The 13,338-nt window shown below is 43.7% G+C and overlaps 1 long non-coding RNA gene across 1 annotated transcript; it reads right to left on the bottom strand.

Annotated features, from left to right (window-relative positions):
• Positions 1-11,592: 11,592 nt before the first annotated feature.
• On the bottom strand, positions 11,593-13,100 carry LOC121546544. Its single transcript, XR_005996396.2, has 4 exons — positions 12,985-13,100; positions 12,727-12,861; positions 12,163-12,313; positions 11,593-11,913 (listed from the first exon to the last, which is right to left on the bottom strand). It is a non-coding gene; the product is annotated as an uncharacterized LOC121546544 (long non-coding RNA).
• Positions 13,101-13,338: the final 238 nt, after the last annotated feature.

Raw genomic sequence — 13,338 nt, 5'->3', positions numbered from 1 at the left:
GAGAACTAGACTACGAGCTTTGCCAGATACTTAAGGTGAGAAGGAAGGGAACTCATTATTGCATAAATGTTAGTTTAGTTTGGTTTAATTTAGTTGTCTTTAATTTATTGCTAGATTTTTTTGATTGTTTGTTTGATTGGTTGATTAATTACTTGATTGATTCATATCGTCGTTATCACATGGGACTACAGCTGACATTTGAGGCCAGATATGAATCCAGTAACCAAGCACACACCCAACTGGGAGTGGAAGTGGAGGTTCTAGACATCAATGACAACCCACCTGTTTTCGAATTGGACACTTACCACACCAACCTTAAAGAGTCTGCCTCACAAGGTAGGGTGACCACCACATGTCCCGGATTGTGCCAGACAGTCCTGCATTTTGGCCCTTTGTCCCGCAACCAAACAATCATGTCCCACATTTTATCAACAAATTCAAACACACTCATTTAGAAAAAAGGTCAATTTGTCCCGTATTTCAGTCAGACATTTCGACCTGTCTCTTGCAGTCATGTTGCGCTTATGAAAATATATACATCACTTCTCCAATCGTTGTTGAGATCTGATATTCTGCGCAGCGCAAGACGAGATGTAGGCCAATGTCATAGGCCTATCTTCATCCAATCATATTTCTCTAAATTTCTCTAAATTCAAGCTAAACTTGGAGAGGACAGTTACATGCTGACTAGCCCGGGAACACACGTGCGCCATCGTGCATGTTGATTTCATATGTTCTCTACTCTACAATTAATCCACAGATAAAAGGGGAAACCTAGTTGGTTTCGAGTAATCTCTCCTCCTTCAGTCTTCTTCATCTTCTGTGGACTTTATATGGCGGTTGGCCACCAACTGGACTGGAGTGTGGACCTCAGTTCAACTTTCAATCACACATGTAGGTACAGTTGAAGTCGGAAGTTTACATACACTTAGGTTGGAGTCATTAAAACTCGTTTTTCAACCACTCCACGAATTTCTTGTAAACAAACTATAGTTTTGGCAAGTCAGTTAGGACATCTACTTTGTGCATGACACAATTAATTTTTCCAACAATTGTTTACAGACAGATTATTTCACTTATAATTCACTGTATCACAATTCCAGTGGGTCAGAAGTTTACATACACTAAGTTGACTGTGCCTTTAAACAGCTTGGAAAATTCCAGAAAATGATGTCATGGCTTTAGAAGCTTCTGATAGGCTAATTGACATCATTTGAGTCAATTGGAGGTGTATCTGTGGATGTATTTCAAGGCCTACCTTCAAACTCAGTGCCTCTTTGCTTGACATCATGGGAAAATCCAAAGAAATCAGCCAAGACCTCAGAAAAAAAAGTGTAGACCTCCACAAGTCTGGTTCATCCTTGGGAGCAATTTCCAAACACCTGAAGGTACCACGTTCATCTGTACAAACAATAGTACGCAAGTATAAACACTTTGGTGTGAAATATGCAAATAAATCCCAGAACAACAGCAAAGGACCTTATGAAGATGCTACAGGAAACAGCTACAAAAGTATCTATATCCACAGTAAAACGAGTCCTATATCGACATAACCTGAAAGGCCGCTCAGCAAGGAAGAAGCCACTGCTCCAAAACCGCCATAAAAAAGCCAGACTACGGTTTGCAACTGCACATGGGGACAAAGATCGTGCTTTTTGGAGAAATGTCCTCTGGTCTGATGAAACAAAAAACTGTTTGGCCATAATGACCATCATTATGTTTGGAGGAAAAAAGGGATTGCTTGCAAGCCGAAGAACACCATCCCAACCGTGAAGCACGGGGGTGGCAGCATCATGCTGTGGGGGTACTTTGCTGCAGGTTGGACTGGTGCACTTCACAAAATAGATGGCATCATGAGGAAGGAAAATTATGTGGATATATTGAAGCAACATCTCAAGACATCAGTCAGGAAGTTAAAGCTTGGTCACAAATGGGTCTTCCAAATGGACAATTACCCCAAACATACTTTTAAAGTTGTGGCAAAATGGCTTAAGGACAACAAAGTCAAGGTATTGGAGTAGCCCTGACCTCAATCCTATAGATAATATGTGGGCAGAACTGAAAAGGCGTGTGCGAGCAAGGAGGCCTACAAACCTGACTCAGTTACACCAGCTCTGTCAGGAGGAATGGGCCAAAATTCACCCAACTTATTGTGGGAAGCTTGTGGAAGGCTACCCGAAACGTTTGACCCAAGTTAAACAATTTAAAGGCAATGCTACCAAATACTAATTGAGTGTATGTATACTTCTGACCCACTGGGAATGTGATGAAAGAAATAAAAGCTGAAATAAATCATTCTCTCTACTACACTGCTCAAAAAAATAAAGGGAACACTTAAACAACACAATGTAACTCCAAGTCAATCACACTTCTGTGAAATCAAACTGTCCACTTAGGAAGCAACACTGATTAACAATAAATGTCACATGCTGTTGTGCAAATGGAATAGACAACAGGTGGAAATTATAGGCAATTAGCAAGACATCCCCCAATAAAAGACTGGTTTTGCAGGTGGTGACCACAGACCACTTCTCAGTTCCTATGCTTCCTGGCTGATGTTTTGGTCACTTTTGAATGCTGGCGGTGCTTTCACTCTAGTGGTAGCATGAGACGTAGTCTACAACCCACACAAGTGGCTCAGGTAGTGCAGCTCATCCAGGATGGCACATCAGTGCGAGCTGTGGCAAGGTTTGCTGTGTCTGTCAGCGTAGTGTCCAGAGCATTGAGGCGCTACCAGGAGACAGGCCAGTACATCAGGAGACGTGGAGGAAGCTGTAGGAGGGCAACAACCCAGCAGCAGGACTGCTACCTCTGCCTTTGTGCAAGGAGGAGCAGGAGGAGCACTGCCAGAGCCCTGCAAAATGACCTCCAGCAGGCCACAAATGTGCATGTGTCTGCTCAAACGGTCAGAAACAGACTCAATGAGGGTGGTATGAGGGCCCGACGTCCACAGGTGGGGGTTGTGCTTACAGCCCAACACCGTGTAGGACGTTTGGCATTTGCCAGAGAACACCAAGATTGGCAAATTCGCCACTGGCGCCCTGTGCTCTTCACAGATGAAAGCAGGTTCACACTGAGCACATGTGACAGACGTGACAGAGTCTGGAGACGCCGTGGAGAACGTTCTGCTGCCTGCAACATCCTCCAGCATGACCGGTTTGGCGGTGGGTCAGTCATGGTGTGGGGTGGCATTTCTTTGGGGGGCCGCACAGCCCTCCATGTGCTCGCCAGAGGTAGCCTGACTGCCATTAGGTACCGAGATGAGATCCTCAGACCCCTTGTGAGACCATATGCAGGTGCGGTTGGCCCTGGGTTCCTCCTAATGCAAGACAATGCTAGACCTCATGTGGCTGGAGTGTGTCAGCAGTTCCTGCAAGAGGAAGGGATTGATGCTATGGACTGGCCCGCCCGTTCCCCAGACCTGAATCCAATTGAGCACATCTGGGACATCGCTCCATCCACCAATGCCACGTTGCACCACAGACTGTCCAGGAGTTGGCGGATGCTTTAGTCCAGGTCTGGGAGGAGATCCCTCAGGAGACCATCCGCCACCTCATCAGGAGCATGCCAAGGCGTTGTAGGGAGGTCATACAGGCACGTGGAGGCCATACACACTACTGAGCCTCATTTTGACTTGTTTTAAGGACATTACATCAAAGTTGGATCAGCCTGTAGTGTGGTTTTCCACTTTAATTTTGAGGGTCTCCAAATCCAGACCTCCATGGGTTGATAAATTTGATTTCCATTGATAATTTGTGTATGATTTTGTTGTTAGCACATTCAACTATGTAAAGAAAAAGGTATTTAATAAGATTATTTCATTCATTCAGATCTAGGATGTGTTATTTTAGTGTTCCCTTTATTTTTTTGAGCAGTGTATTATTCTGACATTTCACATTCTTAAAATAAAGTGGTGATCCTAACTGACCTAAAACAGGGATTTTTTACTAGGATTAAATGTCAGGAATTGTGAAAAACTGAGTTTAAATGTATTTGGCTAAGGTGTATGTAAACTTCCGACTTCAACTGTATATGCACCTAAAAACCAATGAGGAGATGGGAGAGGCGGGACTTGCAGCGTGTCAAGCGTCAAAAATAGAACCAAGTTCTCTTTTAGCGCCTGGCTACGCAGACGCTCGTTGACATGCACGAGCAATTTGGATGAAATTGTCGAAAAACATTTTGTAACGCTCTCGCACGTGAGTTTGTTTGTTTGTTTCTTTTCTTTCTATCTTTCTTTCTTGTATTTATTGCAGATAAAGGAAAACCACACTGTAGGTGGTTATGAGTGTGAATGTTTATGATGTATTGTTAAAACCGACACAAACTGCAGACATTAACAATGGATTTTGTTGCGAAACCACGCACAGAGTAAACATTTTCAGTGAACCTGCATTTTCCTTCCTCATTATGAATTTGGGGCCTTTGAAACCATCAAATCAAATCAAATCAAATTTTATTGGCCACATGCGCCGAATACAACAGGCGTAGACATTACAGTGAAATGCTTACTTACAGCCCTTAACCAACAGTGCATTTATAGTCCGGGTAGCCGTGATTAGCTGTTCAGGAGTCTTATGGCTTGGGGGTAGAAGCTGTTGAGAAGTCTTTTGGACCTAGACTTGGCACTCCGGTACCGCTTGCCGTGCGGTAGCAGAGAGAACAGTCTATGACTAGGGTGGCTGGAGTCTTTGACAATTTTGAGGGCCTTCCTCTGACTAACCTTAACTCTCTGTTTCCTATCATGTCAGGAGATTCCCTGATAGCTGTAATGGCAACAGATAAAGATCAAAGCAGCACAAACAATGGCACATTTGACCTGAAGATTGTCTCCGTCACCCCTACACCCCCAGACAACCTGGAGTTTTTCCTTGAGCAAAGTAGTAAAAATGGAACCATCAAATTCAAAGGGTGTCTGGACCATGAGGTAAGAGGGGCCTCTATGTATCTATAGTATTTCTTTCATTAACTTTTAACTATAGTGTGACTGACTGTTTCAATCATCCACTTCAGAAAGCAGAGAAATACACCATCCTGGTGGAGGCTAAAGATCGTGGAGAGGTTGTTCAGCTCTCCAGTAACTGTACAGTCATCATCAATATAGTGGAAGGAAACAACCATCTGCCTGTCTTCACTGGGCAAACGGTGGGCAACATCATTCTATCCTCCTCACTTCTTCACAAGAACTCGCGGGAGTATTTGATAAAATACATGAATGAATCTCCATAACCTCAACTGTGACTCTCTTATAATGTTCCATCATCCTGAGAAATGTTATTTCAGGGTGCAGGAAACATCAAGGAGAAAGACAGCAGTGATGTACCAGTTCTTCAGCTTCAAGTTTCAGACCAAGATACCAAAGGTACTGAAGCCTGGAAGGCCAAATACACTATCCACGGAGACAAGGACCAGAACTTCAGAATCACCACTGACCCAGAGACCAACGAAGGAGTCTTGTTTCTTGAAAAGGTCTGTTACCTGTCAAATAAGTCAATGCCACCTAAATAAGATAATGTATTTGAAATTACTCACATTTTCTGCAATTTACATTAAGTTGTTGTATGAAAAATGTATGCACTCACTAACTGTAAGTCGCTCTGGATAAGAGCGTCTGCTAAATGACTAAAATGTAAATGTATTAATCATCTTATGTTTTTTTGTTTTGTTTTTTGCAATCAAACTAATAGCAGACCTGTAGTAGTAGCTGATGAACTGTGCTTAAAGCTGTGGTTGCAATAATCATATCCCTGTATCCATTTGTTTGACTAAACACTAAATCATCCTTCTATAACCCACGTTCTCCCTCTGTCTCCTGCCAGCCTCTGGACTATGAGGACGGCTCTCTGAAGAACCTGTCAGTCAGCGTGGAAAACGAGGTGCCCTACTTCTCTTGTAAGGTCAAAGGTCGTCCCGCCACAGGCCTGTGGAATGTGGTCACCACAGGGGGGACATATTTGACAGGCATCACACCGCCCCTGCTGTCCACCCGCATGGTGGAGGACGTCAACGACCCCCCCCATCTTCACCCACGCCGTCAAAACTGTGATGGTGGAGGAGAACGTGGAGGTGGGCCATCGACCTAGACAGGAGCCACGCCAACACCTTCGCGTTAGACTGGGGATTTACTGTTCTATAGCATCTTCCTACTGTTCTAAAGCATCTCCTACTGTTCTGCAGCACCTCCTACTGTTCTGCAGCACCTCCTACTGTTCTAAAGCATCTCTTACTGTTCTGCAGCAGCTCCTACTGTTCTGCAGCAGCTCCTACTGTTCTGCAGCACCTCCTACTGTTCTATAGCACATCATACTGTTCTATAGCATCGCATACTGTTCTATAGCATCTCTTACTGTTCTATAGCATCTCCTACTGTTCTATAGCATCTCTTACTGTTCTATAGCACCTCCTACTGTTCTGCAGCACCTCCTACTGTTCTATAGCATCTCCTACTGTTCTATAGCATCTCTTACTGTTCTATAGCATCTCCTACTGTTCTATAGCATCTCTTACTGTTCTATAGCATATCCTACTGTTCTGCAGCACCTCCTACTGTTCTGTAGCACCTCCTACTGTTCTGTAGCACCTCCTACTGTTCTGCAGCACCTCCTACTGTTCTATAGCATCTCCTACTGTTCTATAGCATCTCTTACTGTTCTATAGCATCTCCTACTGTTCTATAGCATCTCTTACTGTTCTATTGCATATCCTACTGTTCTGTAGCACCTCCTACTGTTCTGTAGCACCTCCTACTGTTCTGCAGCACCTCCTACTGTTCTGTAGCACCTCCTACTGTTCTGTAGCACCTCCTACTGTTCTGTAGCACCTCCTACTGTTCTGCAGCACCTCCTACTGTTCTATAGCACCTCCTACTGTTCTGCAGCACCTCCTACTGTTCTATAGCACCTCCTACTGTTCTGTAGCACCTCCTACTGTTCTGTAGCACCTCCTACTGTTCTGCAGCACCTCCTACTGTTCTGCAGCACCTCCTACTGTTCTGCAGCACCTGCTACTGTTCTGCAGCACCTCCTACTGTTCTATAGCACATCATACTGTTCTATAGCATCGCATACTGTTCTATAGCATCTCTTACTGTTCTATAGCATCTCCTATTGTTCTATAGCATCTCTTACTGTTCTATAGCACCTCCTACTGTTCTGCAGCACCTCCTACTGTTCTATAGCATCTCCTACTGTTCTATAGCATCTCTTACTGTTCTATAGCATCTCCTACTGTTCTATAGCATCTCTTACTGTTCTATAGCATATCCTACTGTTCTGCAGCACCTCCTACTGTTCTGTAGCACCTCCTACTGTTCTGTAGCACCTCCTACTGTTCTGCAAAACCTCCTACTGTTCTATAGCACCTCCTACTGTTCTGTAGCACCTCCTACTGTTCTGTAGCACCTCCTACTGTTCTGCAGCACCTCCTACTGTTCTATAGCACCTCCTACTGTTCTGCAGCACCTCCTACTGTTCTATACCATCTCCTACTGTTCTATATCACCTCCTACTGTTCTGCAGCACCTCCTACTGTTCTGCAGCACCTCCTACTGTTCTGCAGCACCTCCTACTGTTCTATACCATCTCCTACTGTTCTATAGCACCTCCTACTGTTCTATAGCACACCCTACTGTTCTATAGCACCTCCTACTGTTCTATAGCACCTCCTACTGTTCTATAGCATCCCCTACTGTTCTATAGCATCTCCTACTGTTCTATAGCATCTCTTACTGTTCTATAGCATCTCTTACTGTTCTATAGCATCTCCTACTGTTCTGCAGCATCTCCTACTATTCTGCAGCACCTCCTACTGTTTTGCAGCACCTCCTACTGTTCTGCAGCACCTCCTACTGTTCTGCAGCACCTCCTACTGTTCTGCAGCACCTCCTACTGTTTTGCAGCCTCTCCAACTGTTTATCATACTAGACTGGAAATTTAGCTCAGTTCTCTGTTTTTACAGTGTATTACCAGTTTATTACTATAATTAATTTTACTTCAGCAATAACCACAGATAATTATTGATCTTATCAAAATAAAAGTGTCATACTTTAATAATATGTTGTGATGATAAATACAACTTATTTGCATTAGTTTGCGAGAGCTGTAGCCGAACATACAGCTAACAGGCCCAAACCATGTCTTGTAGGTACTTAAAAGGAGTGGACCCAGGTGACTGGGTTGCAGTAGATGCAAAGACTGGCAAAATAACCACAACTAAGATCTTAGACCGAGAGTCAAGTTACGTGAAGGACAATGTCTATCAAGTGACACTGTTTGCTGTTGATGATGGTAAGAACCAAAAACATTACTCCAATATAGTAAATTAAACCAATATCAGTGAAAAACACTCAGCATATCATCCACAGTACAACCAGTATTTTTCAGTTGAGTTTCTCTGATTGACAGGCCAGCCTCCCTTGACCGGAACTGGAACGCTCAACATCCATCTAAAGGACCAGAATGACAACCTTCCAGAGCTGGAGATGGACATGTGTCTGTCAGATGAGCCATCCAAGGTCAACATCACAGCCTACGACCTGGATGGAGAGCCCTACAGCGAGACCCTTCTACTTCCAGCTCCAAGGGGACGACGTCAATGGCAAGTGGAGGATTGACCCTGGCAATGGTGAGGTTTTCCTCCTCATAAAGCCGCGGACACTCTTAGAAAAAATTTGTTCCATAAGGGTTCTTCGGCTGTCCCCATAGGAGAACCCTTTTGGTTACAGGTAGAACCTTTTTTGGATTCTGATAGAACCCTTTTGGGTTTCATGTAGAACCATCTGTGGAAAGAGTTCTACATGGAACCCTATGGGGACAGCCGAAGAACCCTGTTAGGTTCTAGAAAGCACCTTTTTTTTTTCTGTACAAACTATCTGGCCTCTCATTCCTCATACATTATTCCATATCGTCTCTTTGACCCTTTACACACCACTATTGTAGGTTTCACACACCTCAAGTAGGCCCAAGTCTCATACTATAGGCAGGCATAAACTAGCTAAACTAATTTCTCAGTACACATCCCTCCAGGTTACACAGTGAACCTGGTGAAGCAGAATACAGTGTACGCAGGTCACCTCGAGCTGCTGCTGAAGGTGTTTGACCAGCAGGGTCAGGGAGCCCTCCACAACCTGTCCGTCACCGTGTGTGACTGCTCCGGTGTTTCCAGCTGCCGTCTCGGCAGGGTCACTGTAACCAGGATTGGAGTGAGCGCTGTAGGGATTGTCAACGCTGTCATGCTGCTACTGCTAGGTAAATCAACCTTAGGAGTAGGGTGAAGATTCCCCTAGATGTTGATCATGGGTCAGTTTAGCATTTTCCCCACTTATGGTTAAGGCTAGGATTGGGGGAGGGAAAGCTGATCCTAGATCTGTCTCTAGGGGAAACTTCACCCCGGAGCTGACTCTTACGCTTGAGAATGACATACTGTCCTACATCCCCACCTAGTGTTGATTTGGTATAGTTAGTTAGAACTTCAGTTAGTGTGTGTGTGGAGATTTGTATTTATTCAAATTAAAATGTGTGTGTGTTCCTCCTAGGTTTTCTACTGTTGTCCCTCCTGTTGACCTGTAAAAGAGAACTGAAACTGATCCCTACAGATGAAAACTCTGAAGAATGTCAGATCAAATATAACATTGAAATCCCAGGAACTGATTGCAAGGTAACAACAGACAATATTAACATCAGATGTTCATCTCTCGTCATTGCTTTTTTTCCATCATAATTTACAATATTCTGTTTTTGATCATAGGTACCTACACTTATCACAATCCAAGTGGACAGTCAGCTGGGAACAAAAGCTGCTTTTCAACCTATCAAGGTGACGTCGGTTAGGAAACCAGCAATATTCAATCACCATTCATCAGTATTATTTTGGTTCACACTGGGCATATTTGACAAATGGAAAATTGTTGATCCATGCAAAGTAAATATGATACAGTATCTTTCCCCAGGCTGTACAGAGGTCCGCCAGTATTCGAGCACCGGTATGTTCAGAGTATTTTCCCTCATACCAAGAGCAACAACAGGGACAGTTTCAACAAGGAACCTCTCTGCACAAGGTAGGCTATAGAAGTCTAATATATCTACTACCTTCATCCACTTTTGGATGAATTACATTTTCAGTGGCACTGAACTACAGCAACATTTTGAATTTTGTTTGAGTGCGCCCACAAAATTACACTCCAATGGTTATGGACAGGTATTTCAAAATCTAATATTTCAATTAAACCTGTCAACACTTTTTTCTGAGACTTTCACTTGACTAATGTTGCATTGTATTGGTTGTATGTGTGTTCTGTGTAGTGATAGTATGTTTCTGATCACTCAGGGGTCAATAATGAGCAGATCAATGATGACAAAAACAAGATACTCCTCATGGGGAGAAAATAATTGTCTCAATAACTCCGGGCCCTTGATGACTCTACTCAATCATGTAACAATATGCAACAGTCATAAACAACCATGTCTGTGACAAAAAAACTTTCTAATAGTGATTTTTTAAATCTACTATCTGGTGAACTCTGTTTTATTCATTCATTAACCTTTTTGTGACCACCAATCCCTCTATCTATCCATCCCTCCCCCTCTAGAGGATAAGCATCCTGCAGGTTCCCGGAGAAGAGCTGGGGGACTATGCCCCCCACCCCTACGCTGAAGAGGGGGACCTAGAGACAGACCTCCAGCTGGATGCTATCTCCATCCCTGAGACCCCCTTCGACCAGGACAAGCTACTCTACCTGGGTGCCAGTTTCAACACTCTGGCCTCCATCTGCAACACCCCAGACCCCAGCGCATCCTAAGCCCACCTCACCCTCACCCTGTGGGGCAAGAGGCTCTGCCAGGACTGGCTAGTTAGTATGGGCATAACAGGCTAGGTACCGGCCAGTTTCATGGATAATAAACTGGATCGGATCACTCATGCTTAAAAATGAGAGAACAGCAAACCTGCTCTTGCAAAATCTGGATAACAACAAGCAATGTCAAACTTCACAAATAAAGCATAAAATACACACAGGACTGTGGAGATCAATGACCAATACAAAGACCAATATGGAACTCAGTGCTGGAAGGAGAACAATGGAATTTACCAATGGATCTTACATGGGCAGTAGCTATGGAAAGCTGTGCTGTAAGGAGCCTGGTTGTACACATCAGGCATGCTACATTCTACTGTACACTGGCTGGATTGACCAGCCAGCACAAACCAAAAAAGGATTTCTGCACTGAGAACACACAGACCGGGGAAGTGAGCGACATGGAGTGGAAAATACTTGAATGTCAATTACTTTTTAGCTCTGTGATTTTATGAATGCGATGGCTGCAATGAAGTAGTGCTAGAATGGTGAATTAGAGAAAGAGGTTGATCTTTTCACATTCCACACCATCTCTTACCAAGATACATCGAGCCAAAATAGTCTAATAATGTTATACATGATGGTTATGTTTAAGATTATCAATTAAACCCTTGGGCTGAAAGGTTTGGGCTTCAATCCAGTTGTTTTATTTGGGTGTATATATTGGTGGTCTTTTAATGTATATTCTATATGGTATATAAATAAAGGTAATCGTTTTTATATTCAATGTTTTATTTATGTAGAACTGCATTCAATCCACTGATATACAATTAGCAAAAATTGGGTTCTGTGGTATATTTTCATATGTCTCAAGTCACAGTATCAATGAAACAACCATCTTCTCAAAAGATGAATTGACTGTAATTTAATGTTCAATTCCCAACCATCAGCAGCATCAACATGTCCATAGCAAAACATAGGCACAAGTGTGTGTGTGTGTTGCATTCACTTGGGAATGTAGCCAGCCTGCAGGAACCAGTGGTAGGCAGAGAGAGCACTGGGTGTGATCTCCTGTTCCACCTGGAAACCTTTCTGTGGGTAGTCACAGATCCTCTCTAGAACACCTGGAACACACCAAGTTTACACCTTACTCATAGCATCATACTGTGTCTGTTGTTTCTACACTGCTGTAAGTGAAATGGTTGGCAATGGGACAATATTGACTTTTAGAATATTTGATTCTGAATGCCTTCATACATTCCTGCACTAGAAAGATGACAGGTGGGCTTACCATAGAAATATTTATCTTACATGGTCTAAAGGCTTAAAGACAACACAGAAGTCCTGGGATTATGGACAAAGTACCCGCCTACCATGTATGTGATGAGATCCATGGCAGTGCCCACATTGGGGTGGTGGTAGACAGAGACACCCATCTGGCGGGAGGTAACGATGGCAGGCCACTGCCGCAGGAATGTGGCAAAGACCCTGCGCTCCATAAAGGGCTGCTGGACCAGGATCACCCTGTTGGTTGAGGTAGACATGACAACCACAACCACTAAAGGGTACATGCCAAAAATACACATAGGCATACTGTATATAGGAATCACAGGAGGTTGATGGCACCTTAATTGGGGAGGACGGGCTCTTGGTAATGGCTGGAGCGGAATGGTATCAAATACATCAAACACATGGTTTCCATGTGTTTGATGCCATTCCATTTGCTCCGTTCCGGCCATTATTATGAGCCGTCCTCCCCTCAGCAGCCTCCTGTGATAGGAATACAATCACGGCTTGGCCAAAATGTGTTCCAGTGATTCAGTTGTGCTCTCCTGCCCCCTAGCTGTAGAATAACGCTACAACAATAACAGACATTTCTTGTGAAAGGTTCTCCATGTGGTTTTCTCCATCAGTGTGTCTAATGAGGAGAGTCTCACCTGGGATGTTTCTCTCCTTGAGAAGCCTGTAGGAGAAGCAGATGTTGTCTCCAGTGTTGATGGCCTCTGTCTCCAGCAGTATGCTCCCCCTGGGCACTCCCATCGTCAGAGCCACATCCAGGAACACATCAGCCTCTGGTCTCGACCAATACACACATCATAAACAATAAAGACATTGGATAGAAAGTTAGAAATGTGGTATGTGTGCGTGCCTTTGTGCATGAGGGACAGAGAAAGATGCTCAAGTGTCTTGCTGACCTGCAGTCTAGTTGCCTTGGTAACCGGTGAAGAGCAGCCAAGGAGCCCATCCTTCCAGGAAGAGAGCAGCTGACCTCTCCGCCACAAGCGGAGACCCAGGCATATTATGACATCACTCTGAGATATCAGACAGGATTATTATGCAATTTCAGAGACATAAATTATGACATCACTATGACAGGATTATGACATTTCAACAGAGGACACGTAAATTATGACATCACTGAGAGAACATACATGATTATTCAACAGAGACAGCATAAATTGTTACAAAAACCTGAGATAAAATCTAGTTGTATGACATGGAATATGACATCATCCTAAAAGAGGCCAGATCATTATGATGTTATTTTT

This window comes from Coregonus clupeaformis, chromosome 30, assembly GCF_020615455.1.
Source record: "Coregonus clupeaformis isolate EN_2021a chromosome 30, ASM2061545v1, whole genome shotgun sequence".
NCBI lineage: Eukaryota > Metazoa > Chordata > Actinopteri > Salmoniformes > Salmonidae > Coregonus > Coregonus clupeaformis.
This window is presented reverse-complemented; position numbering and strand designations above follow the sequence as displayed.